The 14022-nt window shown below is 39.9% G+C and overlaps 1 long non-coding RNA gene across 1 annotated transcript; it reads left to right on the forward strand.

The window, feature by feature from the left end:
* The first annotated feature begins 956 nt into the window (after window positions 1–956).
* LOC122065522 lies at window positions 957–8602 on the forward strand. Its single transcript, XR_006136033.1, has 5 exons — window positions 957–1108; window positions 1257–1352; window positions 1766–1839; window positions 2681–2791; window positions 7731–8602. It is a non-coding gene; the product is annotated as an uncharacterized LOC122065522 (long non-coding RNA).
* Window positions 8603–14022: the final 5420 nt, after the last annotated feature.

Consider the following 14022-nt stretch of genomic DNA (forward strand, 5'->3'; position numbering starts at 1 on the left):
TTTCAATCTTCTTATCCTAGTTGAAAGAGTCTCACATTTCCTATGATTCAGCAATTTAAAACATATATCTATGACTATTAATCTATGTTGCGTGGTTAACCTCTATCATCATATACCCTTATAAATTTTATATAATGATCTATTAGTCCTTTTAGAGGGGGGCCCTTGGTGCAACAGTAAGGTTTCTTTATTGCGACCTAGTGGTCGCGGGGTTCAAGTCGAAAAACAACCTCTTTGCAAAATGAGTTTAAGTTGCATACGTACATTATGGCCCCTAGACTCTACATTGGTGGGTGCATGACCCTACATTGGCAGGAGCCTCATGCATTAGGTACACCCTTTTTTAATATATCGATCCTTGTAATTAGAAAAAATCTATTTGACTACTTTTTTTTTTATGAAAACAAGAACTTTATTAATTAAGAAAGATAAGATATATGATACCCTACTTTCTAAACCCGGTCTAATTACCCGTATTGACTTGGTTTGATCATACAAGGGCTGAACAGGGGAGAACCGACGCAAGTACCATATGGAATATGGTAGTAAGAATGACCTTGAACTCAGGTTGGCCCGACATGACCGAGTGGGTACCAAGTGTAATATGTGCACCCAAGCCTTACACTTGCACGCACCATGAGGCCATATACAAGGAGTAAAGGTACGTATTAGTATTTGTGAGTGCCTATGTAATTAATTATGAGTGAGAGTTTATTCCCAGTGAAGCCTAAGTGGAACACTAACAAAGGGGCTGACTAGAAGGTATAACACTAGAGGGGCTAAGATAACCACCTGAGATACCCACTTGAGATATACCCACCTGAGATATCAACTAGAGATATACCCACCTGAGAGACACCCACCTATGACTAAAAGATATTTTGGGGGCCCAGGTATAAAAGGGAGATATTTATTGCTTTCCTCCCTCATTAATGCTAGTTGGTTGGGGGAAGAAAGTAAAGAAGAGAGAGAGAGAGAAAGAAGAAAGGAAAAGGAAGAGGAAGAAGAAAGAAGAAGAGAATCGATCATAGAGCTTCACCAGAGCTGGGTCTTAGCATTTTGAGGTCAGAATGATGATTAGCTCGTCGGGATCTTCGATTTGAGATAGGTATTATGCATATTCGAAGGATTATTAGGAAAACCCCTTTCTTAAACCCTCTTTTGATTTTTGGGGAAAAACCCACTTAAATCTTGCTAATCCTACTTGGGTAATCGAATCTAAGGTCTAATAGAAGGTGTGTACAATGATTTTGAAGGATTTAGAAGGAGTGTTGGTGAAGATCTAGAGTTTTTGAGAGTTCTTGAGCTAAAGAAGTGAAATTGGGATTTCATTGGTGTCCTTGAAAAAAGAGGTAAGAATCCCCCTTTTTTCTTTTGATTTGATCTTAGATTTAGGTTGTAGATATATGAGTGGACCTTAGATGAGGGATTGACATCGTCGAATCGACCCGAAACAAGTTCCCCAAGTCGGAGAGAAGATGGGAAGATGATAGCAAAATTCCTATTTTTTGACTGGGGGTGTCAAACCGGCGGGTCTCAGACCCACCTACGTGCCCAGAACTCAGTTTTGAGTCTCTGGCCTAACCGGCGAGTCTCAGACCCACCTGTCATAATCTCATATTCAACTGTCAAGCTAGAATGCCTAGAATGGGCCCAAATTTGATGGGCAACCCCCATTTATGATTCTAAACCTAATTCAAGTGTTCAATCATGATGATTTTTTACTCCAAAATAGTGAAATGATAAATCATTACATTTATGATAGGTTATACTCGTTATACGCATATCCACACATCGGATCTCCTACATACCGGGTGTAAGCACCGCGTACTTATACAAGTAAGTGGAGAGTGGATTTTGATTTAATTTTGGAGTGTTTATGCATCAATTAATATGATTTGGTCTAGCCATGTCATCATGTCACTTGTGTGTAGACTAGACATCACGTATGCCATATCACGCATTGTATGTATATTTATATAATATGCTATGCTTTGTTTTATGTTTGAATATTCATTACGTCTTGATGAATGTGATGGAGGAATCTCATTTGGACATGATATTTATGTTAGATTAGCTGTCGTAACCGGCTTGAAAACGAGTGCATAGTGGCTCGTGAAATGGGATGCAGCGCCATCATGTAACCGTACTATCACATATAGAGGTATGCGGCTAGGATTGATATACCCCTTTGGACTATGACCCTTCCCAACAGGGTTTACGTGTTGGGTTACCATTGGGGGGGAGCATCGGGTCACGATTGTTAGACTTCTGCAGCAATTAGAAGTACGTACGATTGATCGCTAGGACAGTCGGTAACCCTGGCGGTATATTCAGAGGGCCGATCGTACTGCTTTTATTTCTAATGGAGTCACCCATTTACTTTCTGCCATTTAAATTGTCGAGAGTCGGCTTGCATTTACATTCTGGTACCAATGGTGGGCCTTCTCCGATAACCCTATGGGCATATTGCGGGATGGGGTTCGCGACTCGTACCCGAGGCATACGAGCACTATGGTTGTGAGTATCACATAGCCTATGACCTAGTAATGTTATTTAGGTGAATAGGATTAAAATGAATTGCATACATATAGGTTCATTTGTATTTTTACTGCTTGTATGGTCTTCCTTTACACTTATTGGGCCAGTGAGCTCATCCCATGTGCACAACTCTTTTTAGGTGATTTAGCAGGTTACCCGCTTGAAGATCAGGAGCTGGGTCCCATTGTGGAGTTTCACTTCGAGGACTAGTGGGTCCCTGATGAGTTCGAGCACGGTGCTGATTGCACGTGTAAGGATTGTACTGCATGGTAGCAATGACTCTAGATTGATTCTTTTTTATTCTTTTGATGTACCTTTTTGATGACTTGATACTTAAATTGTTATATTTTTGTGTATATATATCATACCTTCGGGCCCATTTGTATATAACTTTTATAACTTAATTTGAGTATCAAGTATTTGGGAATCAATTACTTGTATTATTATGAACAGATCTTCCGCTGAAAATACAGGTCTTATCTTACTTTAGTAGGTGTATGCTGTATAGTAGTTACTGCATTGTTGATCCTAACAGGTTTGTGAGTTAACCAGAGTTAACTCAGTCACAGGCTCGGTTCTGTGAGAACAAGGTGTGACAATGGTGGTATCAAAGCGCAATGCTCTACCTGCTTATAGCATACTGCTTAGACCCCATAGAAACTATAATAGGTCTAGGGTGGGTGAAGATAAAAGCCTTATGAAAAGTTAAAAAGCCTTAATTAAATGTAAAATTTGTAACTTTTGCATTTCATGGCATGCATGTATTGATAGGATGAATTCTGTTAATTAGTTTTGAATTTATAATAAATGGATTTACTTGTTAACAGAAATTTTAACGAAATTTCAACAGCATAACGGCAGAAAGTGAGAAAACCAAAAATTTTCAAATACAAAACCTGATAAGCGACAAACATAATATTGTAATAACATATGGTGACCAACACTGCCACCACCAAACCGCACAGTTCTAATATAAAGCAAATCATTCAAAAATTCATAGTATTACCATAATCATAATTCAAACTCTAAGTACACAAATGGAAATAAATTACAAAATGGATGGCAGATGCCATCATTGCTTAAATCATACAAGTCCGATCACGTAAGAAAAGAAGGGAAGTAACCCATAAAACCCACTAGCTAAGACTGTCAAATAAAGATAAAGTCAAAATATGAATGACAAGTAAAAAGTCAGAAGAGGGTGATAGGCCATCAGCCTCAATCATACTAGTCCGAGTCATCACTAGAAACATCATAGGGCTCTCTTATGTAGACCCTAGAGTCGATGCCGAGATGCGCATCCCAGTGAAAAAATCAATCATGGAGGTGCACCACCCTCCTCTGTACTCGTCAGACACCAGAAGAGATCACCCAAGTGGAGTGGTACATATCCCAAGTGAGTCGACAAAACTTGGACTCCATCTCTCCTAATTGTCTCCACATCTAGAGCTCTCTTCCGGTGTTCTTGTCCACTCTCCTGAGGAGCTCTTACTCCCTGGTTGCACTCTCTCCAAGCTGACCCGTAAGCCCAGCCTGACTCTCTCTCAAGGCCCTCAACTCAGATAGTATATCCTATAGGACAGGTGCCTCTCTGGTAGGTGGGGGAGCCGAGGGCTGTGTGTCAGAAGCACTAGGGATATCTGGGCCACTAGCACTTGCTGATCGGGAACCACCAGCTCCATGGAAGGCTGGATTTGCTGCCCTAGCATCCAGTGGCATCTCCTCCAAAACCTTCTCCTATCTAATATCCTCGTGTCTGTGTACCCCCTGGGAAGCCTCCTCCTGGTAAGGGAAATAATCCCCGTCATCTCTAAAATTCTTGTCCTCATCCATGGGCACATCCTCCTCGTGCTTTGCATTCTCTTCCCCCTGCTCATCTGCAACTTATGGTTCTACCATTAGGGCATGTAGATTCATCTTCTTCAAGTTCCTCTGAGTGAACTTGTCCCATGGGATCGTTCCCACCTCCTCAGATAAGTCAACCACGAAATGCTCGAAGACTCGAGTGAGAGCTCTACCATAGGGTAGATTTGCATCATCTGGATGCATTGCATGGTGGTGGATAGACCTCAACATGAAGTAGGGTAGGCATAGTCGAGGTACATTACCTTCTAGAGTAGATAGCAAGTAGGCAGCTAGATAGGTAGACATAAGACCCACCTAATTCCTGTGACCACTCCTAGGAGCCAGGTTGAATTGCACCAACCTAGCAAATATTCTGCCCTCAGGAGAAAAGTCTGTCTCAGATGCAGGCCTCACTCGCGTGCCATTGATTACCTCGTATATGTGCTCATGCATGTCCCGGGTCATCAGTGGGCCTATACCTCTAGTCCTAGGAGGACTGTAGTGGTAGATGCCCTCTAAGGAAATACCCATGATCTCTTCCAACCGATTTACAATCAGGATGATCTCCACACCCATTACCATACTGATTATGGCAAACTGTCCATCCTCCTTTGTGGTGTCAAGGTTACAATAAAACATCTGCACTAAGTCCTTATAGCAAGGCCGATCAATGTTTAGGATAGCCTCCCAACCTAAGGCAATAAATCTCTCCAAGAGGAAAATACGAGCAAAATGCTCCACCACCATCTGTTTCTCCAACATCACAGGTAGTGAGCGGAAGGTATCCCATGAAGATGCCACCTTCGAGCTATAGAAGACCATCTCATCATAGTTGGTGGGGTCTTCGGCTCCTCCCTTTCTCTAGGTGAAGATGGAGCTGAAGAACTAGACCCCACCTCTTTCGTCTTGGTCTTAGAAGCCTTCCTCTTTCTTGATGGATCTGCAGGTTCCTTGCCTTTTCGGGTTGGCATCCTGAAAATACAAAGAAAAGAGGTAAGTACATTGTATAAAACAAGGAGCCAATGTATAAGGCATACCAAGTTGGGACAGGTAGTAGAAATGGATCCAAGGAATGAACATGATAAGCTATGTTTAGTATATGACAGAGGAATATAGGAAATGTGATCTAAGCTAGCTTATTTCAAAGCATCAAACCCAGTACCAAACCTGGATACCTAAAGGGGGTGTTTGGTTCGGTAAATCTTTGGGATGACATTCATTAGAATGATAATTCCTAATTTTTGGAGTTGTTTGGTTCCATTAGGATGACCCTTATAAGTGAGCATCCTACTTCCTATGAATGACCATATTTCAAAGGATGTATTCCAAATCTAAGTTTACCTCAACACTTAAACTCAGATTTGAGCAACCTTTTTACCACCTAGTATAAAAGGAGAAAGAGGAAAGACGTTCTCTACAGAAGCCAACACCTCAACCCGCGACCTCTCAAACTGCGACATTCTCATCTCTCGACCTCTCAAGCCTCATCCTGCGACCTGCGACCTCTCAAAACGCGACACTCTCACCGAGAGTCTGCCGTTGGTGACTGGTAAGCCCTCAATCTCTCTCTCTCTCTTTCTCTCTCTCTCGATTTCATGGAGTTGTAGGTTAAGGTTCTTAAAATCAAAAGCTCTCTATTTCGATTTCATGGAGTTGTAAGGTTAGGTTTTAAAACCAAAAGCTCTTTCATGGAGTTGTAGGGTTAGGTTTTAAAACTAGAAGCTCTTTCATGGAGTTTTAGGGTTAGGTTTTTAAAACCAGAAGCTCTCTATATTGATTTCATGGAGTGTATTGGAATTGGAAGAGATGAATAAGAAATAACCAACTAAGATCTCTGGTTACTGTTCTGATATTTGTAAAGAGTGAAGAAAAAAAATCAAGATATATCTCAGTGGGATCTGAATTTCATAAGAACTGAATTGGGTTAGTGAGGTTAGTCGATTGATTTATTATTTTGAAGACCCAAGCCAATATCTTGGGTGCCTTCTTCACAAGAGTTGTGAGAACTCCGGAGATGTCTGGGGCACAGGATAAACTGGAGATCAAGTTTCGGTTGACGGACGGGTCAGATATTGGTCCCAAGAGTTTCCCTGTTGCCACCAGTATTGCCATCCTCAAGGAAACTGTCATTGCTCAGTGGCCAAAAGGTTAGTTTTTCTATTGTTTGTTTTTATGTTTTGGCTGATACTATTGATCTTTTATTTCATATCAACTGGAAATCTTGTCTGTCAGTTTCATGTCACATTAGGTTTCTCTCTGATTGGTAGCTCTTCAGCTACATTTTGTAAAATCTATAGAACAAATTAGAATCTGGTATTTATGCTGTCATTATGTTTACCTAAATGTGTTTTGAGTTCATACCATATTTTGATGACTAGTTTCAATTCATTGGACTTCAAGGAAATCAGTGGAAGGTCTTAAAAGGATTGTTTATATCTGCTGAATGAAGATGTGTGTGTGTGTGTCTTTATTCTGTTCACTGATACTAAATCTCTGTCATGAAGAGCTGCATCTTAAATTGAAAACCTTGGAAGGCCAATTCTTTTCCTCTGAATGTTAACTGATATGTTTGTTATAGAGCCTGGTGCTTCTGCCAGAAAGTCTTCGTGAAGTGTGTAAATAACCTTCTCTACAACTGATCAATTAGCCCTGTCAAATTTTAATACAAGAGAGTGCCGATGTAGGATTGATTTTGAGATACTACTTTTTCCCCACATTTTGGGTTCCCTTTGGATTGAGCTTTACTAAGTTTTTGGTTTATGTTCAACATAAAGTTATTCTAGGAATTAATACAAAGCAAAAGAATAGAAGCCCACTGAGGCAATTAAGGCATTATTTATCACTCCAATTGTGGTGATACTTATACTCCTTGACAGATGTTCTGGTCCAGGTGGTCTTCTAGTGGCTTTATAGAAGTGTAGAATGTAGATGGTTCTAATGATTCTTATGCTTCATAATCCATTAAGTGGTTGTCCTGGTCCAAAGGGTGACTCCCATGAACTTGTTATGCTGGGTGACAGAAAGATATCATGTTCATATTAGAAAGGAAAATGGCATGAGGCAAACTCTTGTTAAGGGGGCTTGAAATGAAGGTGCCAACCATCGTTCTGGAAAAGTGGTTTGATTTCCAATTGGAATGAAAAATAACAGAATCCATTTGAGATGTCCATTTATCTGTATAATACGTGTTTACTGGATAACAAGAAATTTTCCATTTTCCCCCACTTAAATGTTTAATATGCCATTCATTTTTGAAGGTTTAGTGAAGTTTGAATTTTTAATGAAGTGCTGAAATTGGAAGGTAAAAGTATGAAGTAAATAATGGTTATTTATGTGGTGTGCAGTAGCAGGCCAAGGTTGTTCCTAAACTGAGGCCTCAGACATTAGACTTTTTGTTTGCAAACATGAAGGAACAGAGGATGAAGACATCATCTCATCAGATGAGAAGGGGTCGATTTTAGCAACACCAGCGGAAAAGGGATCAATTTAACAGTTATTCCAACTAACTAGACCTATGTTGATCATTGTGCAAGGAGATGTGAGATCATATGGGTGTTAAAAACTGTACCCCACCCAACCATGTGGTGCAAAGTAGTGGATTTATCTCTAGCACCCAAGTTTGTGATTATCAGCAGGAAACAGTCCATTCTTTGTTTTGCTTCCTTCAGTACTTTCTCTTCATTAACCTGACTATCTCCAATATAAAAACTTGTAGATATCTTCTTTCAATTTTTTGATTTGAGATTTGGATTAGTTTGTTTCTGGAAACATTAGTTTGTTGTTTGAGCAGTGTAAAGTTATGATCTAGGTTGCTGACCTAGATTGTGATGGGTCCAAGGAGGCTAAACCCAAGTCCTCCAAAACTGTTTCAAGTGTATTATGTTCAATTTGGAACAGGGAAGGGTTGCTAAGTTTCTTCAAAGGATTACATGCTCAAATTCTGAAAACTGTGCTAAGCTCAACTTTGCTTCTCATGATTAAGGAGAAAATCACGAGGACCATATAGGTCTTGATGCTTGGACGCAAGAGGTATCTGTTGTTCGTGCCACCTAAATTAAAGAATGCATAACGACAACGAAGATAATGTACGCATGGATCTTTGTAAATAAATGTGGCATGAATTGGTTTCTATCCAACCTTGAGAATTTTGTCCCAGCAATGGTTACTATATTTGGTGTAAAAGAAATATTTTTATGAAATTTGAAGCATTTTAAAATTTTGTTCAAAATGGTGTGAATGTGTGATATTATTTTCTTTCCCTCGTTTAGTATTGAGGAGGATAATCCAGCCATTGGGCTGTCATTATTCTGTGCCCTTATTATATGAAATCCAAAATTCCCTTGACACTGTTCCACGAGTCTCATCAACCACTGAAACATGTGGATTAAGAAATTCTCTCTTCACCATGGGTCAAGGAAAACTTATCCTTGAGGATATTATTCTTTAAAATATTGAACGTTCGGAAGACTTTTTGATACCTTATTTTCCCACTCTACCATCTGTATGATGGCTGAAATCTAACATACAAAAAATGGCATTATAGCCCTATATTTTTATATATAAAATTTACGATCCTTTCATTTTGCAAAAGTGGCGGATACTTGAGCCATACTATAAAGTGATGACTGATGACAAGAAGAATCCTTACCACCCCTCTCTCTGGTAAGGAGTCGTGGTGGTCTAGCAGAACCGGATCCATAGGTCATAAATCATAACGCACTAACTCGGTAACTCCCAACTTATGTTCAAAATAAAAGATACCAAAGAATATTTAGATTTTAAAGTCATAAGAATGTAGCATTTCAGTTTAACCAAATAGTTTTATAGGAAGAATTACTACAAAGGATTAGGGTAACCAAACAGTTTTACAGTAAGAATCATTACACAGAATTAGGATAACCAAATAGTTTTACAGCAAGAATCACTACACAGATTTAGGGTAACCAAACAGTTTTCCAGCAAGAAACATGTACTAGCCTCAAGGCAACCAAACGATTTTTTAGAAAGAAACATAATTCAGAAGAATGTCTATCAAAAGATTGACATTTATATCCGATACATACACCATTTGATTTACCGAACCAAACACTCCCTAACCCTACCAGGTGATTCAATGTACAAATAAGAGGGATTGAAGTGATGGAAATCACTAAGTAAACACAAGTGATGCAAAGGGATGAATGGGATGAGGCATGTGACATTGAGGTGTACAGTTATCCCAATAAGAAGTAACCTTAATGCATGGAAAGTCTAAGAATAGAGAAAAGGAATAAATCCGTTCAAGAGAGCATGGGATAAGGTATGAATTTAACAAAAGATAGCATATCACTACTTAGATTCGGAATTATAAATTTGAAGGTTGCAAACAAATAGATCTAACATGTAGAAAATTTCAAATTAGGAAGTCTAGCCAAATGGGAAATTTACAATCTAATGGAAAAAATCATTGACGATGCTAATATACTTGAGGGGCTATGATTCAAATATAAACAAAAAGTTCAAGAATGGTGAGGCAGAAAATTCCCCAAATGTTTTGCCCAAAAGGAGGGGGCAAGTCCATATAAGAGTTGAGAAACAACCATGCCATCCAAATTGGGGCAAATTTATGCAATGGGATGATCAGTGAACATAATAGAAGCCCAAAATCGCAATGGAAAAAAAAAATCACAACCAGAATGCTAAATTAGCATAGAAAGAGAGAAATGCACAATAGAAGCCCCAAAATCACTAGTTAGGGCACAAAAAGGGAAAATTGCTCGAACGGTACCATTCTATGGATCAAAATGCTTGGAAACAGTAATCTACGCTCTACAATGGCATGTACTTTGTTTTCCATGGAAAGAATCGAAGAAAAAAAACTAGGATTTTATCCACATAGGCGGTTTTCCCATTCAAAAAGAGAAAAAAAAACCCATATTTTGAGAGAAAAATAGGGTTTGAGAACTCACCTTGAAGATTGGATGGGAAAGTATGCAACTTGGATGGATCGTTGTGTCGATTCGACGAGTTGAGTCGTAAGGGATCGCCCAAAAATCACCCCAAGTCGCCTGAGTTGGAGTGGAAGAGAAAGAAATGAAAAGGGTGGTAAAAAACAGGGGTTTAAAACCCTTTTGTCGCACCTTCTCAGGTGTGATCGACGGGTTTCAGCCAGCTAGACCCACCGGTCTTAAACCCGTCGATTTTGGCAGCAAGTGCCCAGTGACCCTAGTGGGTCCTACATGGCATGCATCAATGGATTTTAGGGTCATTTTTGAAAATAAATTAAGTTATAAGGGAATTTTGGCCGACACATATAATGGGATACAAATTGGAAATTTGAATTTTGTTGTGCACTTTTTCCCGATTGTTTTAACGTGTAAATGCACAAGGTTGAGCACAAGAATTCGAGTAATTGTGTAATGAATTGCAATACTAACATATATGAAATTTTCATGCAAATCAGGTACATTTAGCAATGGTAAGCACTAGATCCGAGAGTGTCGCTCGAGGTCCCCATCCTATTGGTAGGCCACCAATCAATAGGAAGCCTCAACCTCCGAGGCAAGAATCTAACCCACAACCTCAAGAGACAACTGATCAGAATGTGGCTCATGAGAATCCACCCATGGCTGCACTTCCTGATCCTCCACCAGTACTCACCCCAGGTGATGTTGAGAACTTGATTCAACAATCGAATCAAACTCTCCATCAGCAGATTCTCTAGCAACAACAGGTTTTTATGATTGCTATACAACAACAATGGTGTGCTATACTACCAAGTCAGCCTCCTTTGGTTGATATTCTACAAGGTCCAACTGGAGGGCCTGGTGTTGGGGCACAGGTTAGAGGTACACCACATGGCATCACTCCTCAAAGTCAAGTTGGAGGTACACCACCTATACTACCTCAAGGTACACCTCTATATTTGATGCCACCTCCCTACCCATACCATCCGGCATATGCACCATATTTTCAGTCGGTCGGCTATATCACAAGAGTGGTGGAGTCATTCAAAAGGAACCTACCACCTACATTCACTAAGGTGGGAAGTGACCCTTTGGAACTGGACCAATGGATCCAAGAGGTTGAGAAGATATTTAAAGTGATTGAGTGCACCAGGGCTCAAAAGATTATCTGTGCTGAGTTACAGTTTAAGAATGAGGCCAACTCCTAGTTGCAAGCCTCAAAGGCCATACTATTTGCCACACACTCAAAACTCACATGAGAGCAATTCAAGGAGTTGCTCTGAGCAAATTACTACCCTCGGAGTTTTAGAGATTGCAAGGAAGCGGGGTTCTCGGCCTTGACTCAAGGAAGCAAGTCTGTCCTTGATTATCAGCAACAATTTGAGGTCCTATTCTACTTTGCACCCCCTCATATGAAATCGGCTGAAGAAAAGGGTTAGAAGTTTCTAAAAAGATTAAAGGTATCCATTGGCACGATACTGGAGGTTTTAGGTCTCACAGACTATGCCCTGATTGTACAGAAGGCCAAAGCTATGGAAGACAAGCAGAAAGGTGAATCATCCCTTACACTTGGGGTTTGGAATAGAGCGAATCTGTATGCGGATTCAAATGGCCCGAGTAAGAATTTTCGTGGATCATACGGATTTGGTCATTCATATAGGCAGCTCTATCGGCCATTGGGTTATCCTCATCAACCTGCTAGTGGGTCGAGTACAACTTTTCATTCAAATACCAGCACGGTACCCATAGCTACCAAGCCATCTCACCCTCCACTTGCTATAGGTCAGGCTCAGAGAGCTCTTGCTCTGGTTCAAGCTTTATAGAACTGTTGCTTTAATGCCATTCATATGGGCATTTTGCTAAAGATTGCCAAGCCCAACCAACCTTACCAACCAACCAGGCTTCTGGGTATAGACCTACTTTGACTCAAGGGAGTCAACCACAAGAGAGGATGTATACTTTGTCAGTTGAGGAAGCTGAAGCTAGCAAAGAAGTGGTAGCAAGTACAATTTAATTTGAGAATTTTCTTCTGGTAAATATTGATAACCTACTATACTTATGTGCATTGTTGTATTAGGTATACCAGCATATGTCTTGTTTGATTCAGGGGCTTCATATTTGTTTGCATCAAAGAGGTTTGCTGAGAAACTTGACATGACACCTAAGATATTAGACCATAAGATGATACTTATCACACCTACAGGAAAAATTACATAGTTGAAGGAGGTATGTGGGCCATGCACCATTGAGATAAGTAGAAAGCAGTTAGATGCTCAACTCATCAAATTCAACATACAAAACTTTGATGTTATACTAGGCATGGATTGGTTATCAGCACATCGAGTAAGCGTGATGTGTGTCGAGAGCAAGATCAAGGTGATCGATGATGAAGGGAAGAAACTGATATATCAAGCAGATATAATAAAGAGGGCTAAAAAGGTCCTCATCTCCACTTTGCAAGGATGAAGTTGTTGGACAATTGGTGTTAGGGGTACCTAGCATCGGTGATTGATTTAGATGCAAAGGTCACACCTCTAGAGGAAGTAGAAGTAGTTAAGGAGTTCTCAGATGTCTTTCCAGATGATCTAACTCAGCTACCACCTGATAGGGAGCTAGAATTTACTATAGATTTGATTCCTAGAGCTGCCCCAATGGCCAAGGCTTCGTACAGAATGGCACCGGCAGAATTAAAAGAATTGTAAGTATAGTTGCAAGATTTGTTGAAGAAGGGATTCATACGCCCAACTGTATCACCTTGGGGTGCTCCAGTGTTGTTTTTAAGAAGAAAGATGGGAGCCTACGAATTTGCATTGATTACCGGGAATTGAATAAGTTAACTATCAAGAAGCGGTATCCATTGCCACACATTGACAATCTGTTTGATCAACTACAAGGTGCTAAGGTATTTTCAAAGATTGACCTCAGGTCCGGGTATTATCAACTCAAGATAAAGAGTAGTGATATACCAAAGACAACCTTTAGAACTTGGTATGGTCATTATGAGTTATTGGTGTTATCTTCGGGTTGACCAATGCACCAGCAACTTTCATGGATTTGATGAACCGAGTGTTTCACGATGTTCTCGACAAACGGGTCATTATTTTCATTGATGATATCTTGATCTACTCAAAGTCAGAAGACCATGCAAAACACTTGAGGATAGTACTACAGAGACTGAGAGAGTAATAGTTTTATGCAAAATTTAGCAAGTGTGAATTTTGGCTCAAACAGGTTGGATTCCTAGGACACATGGTATCCAAAAATGGAATCGAAGTGGATCTGAATAAGGTGAAAGTCGTAGTAGATTGGGAGACACCCAAGAGTGTAACAGAAAATAGAAGTTTCTTGGGTTTGGCAGGTTACTATAGACGCTTCATTGAGAACATTTCTCGGATTTCAGCACTAATAACCAAGTTGACTAGGAAGGGTATAAAGTTTGATTGGTCAAAGGAGTATGAAGATAGTTTTCAAGAGCTAAAGATGCAGCTAGTGACAGCACTAGTGTTGACTATTCCTGAAAGCACAGGTAGGATGACAGTGTATACCGATGCTTCTAAAATCGGATTGGGTTGTGTACTTATGCAACACAATAAAATAGTAGCATATGCGTCCAGACAGTTGAAGGACTATGAAAAAAACTACCCCACCCATGACTTGGAGCTCACAGTGGTCATTTTTTCCTTAAAGATTT

This window comes from Macadamia integrifolia, unplaced genomic scaffold (assembly GCF_013358625.1).
Source record: "Macadamia integrifolia cultivar HAES 741 unplaced genomic scaffold, SCU_Mint_v3 scaffold2048, whole genome shotgun sequence".
NCBI classification, from domain to species: domain Eukaryota; kingdom Viridiplantae; phylum Streptophyta; class Magnoliopsida; order Proteales; family Proteaceae; genus Macadamia; species Macadamia integrifolia.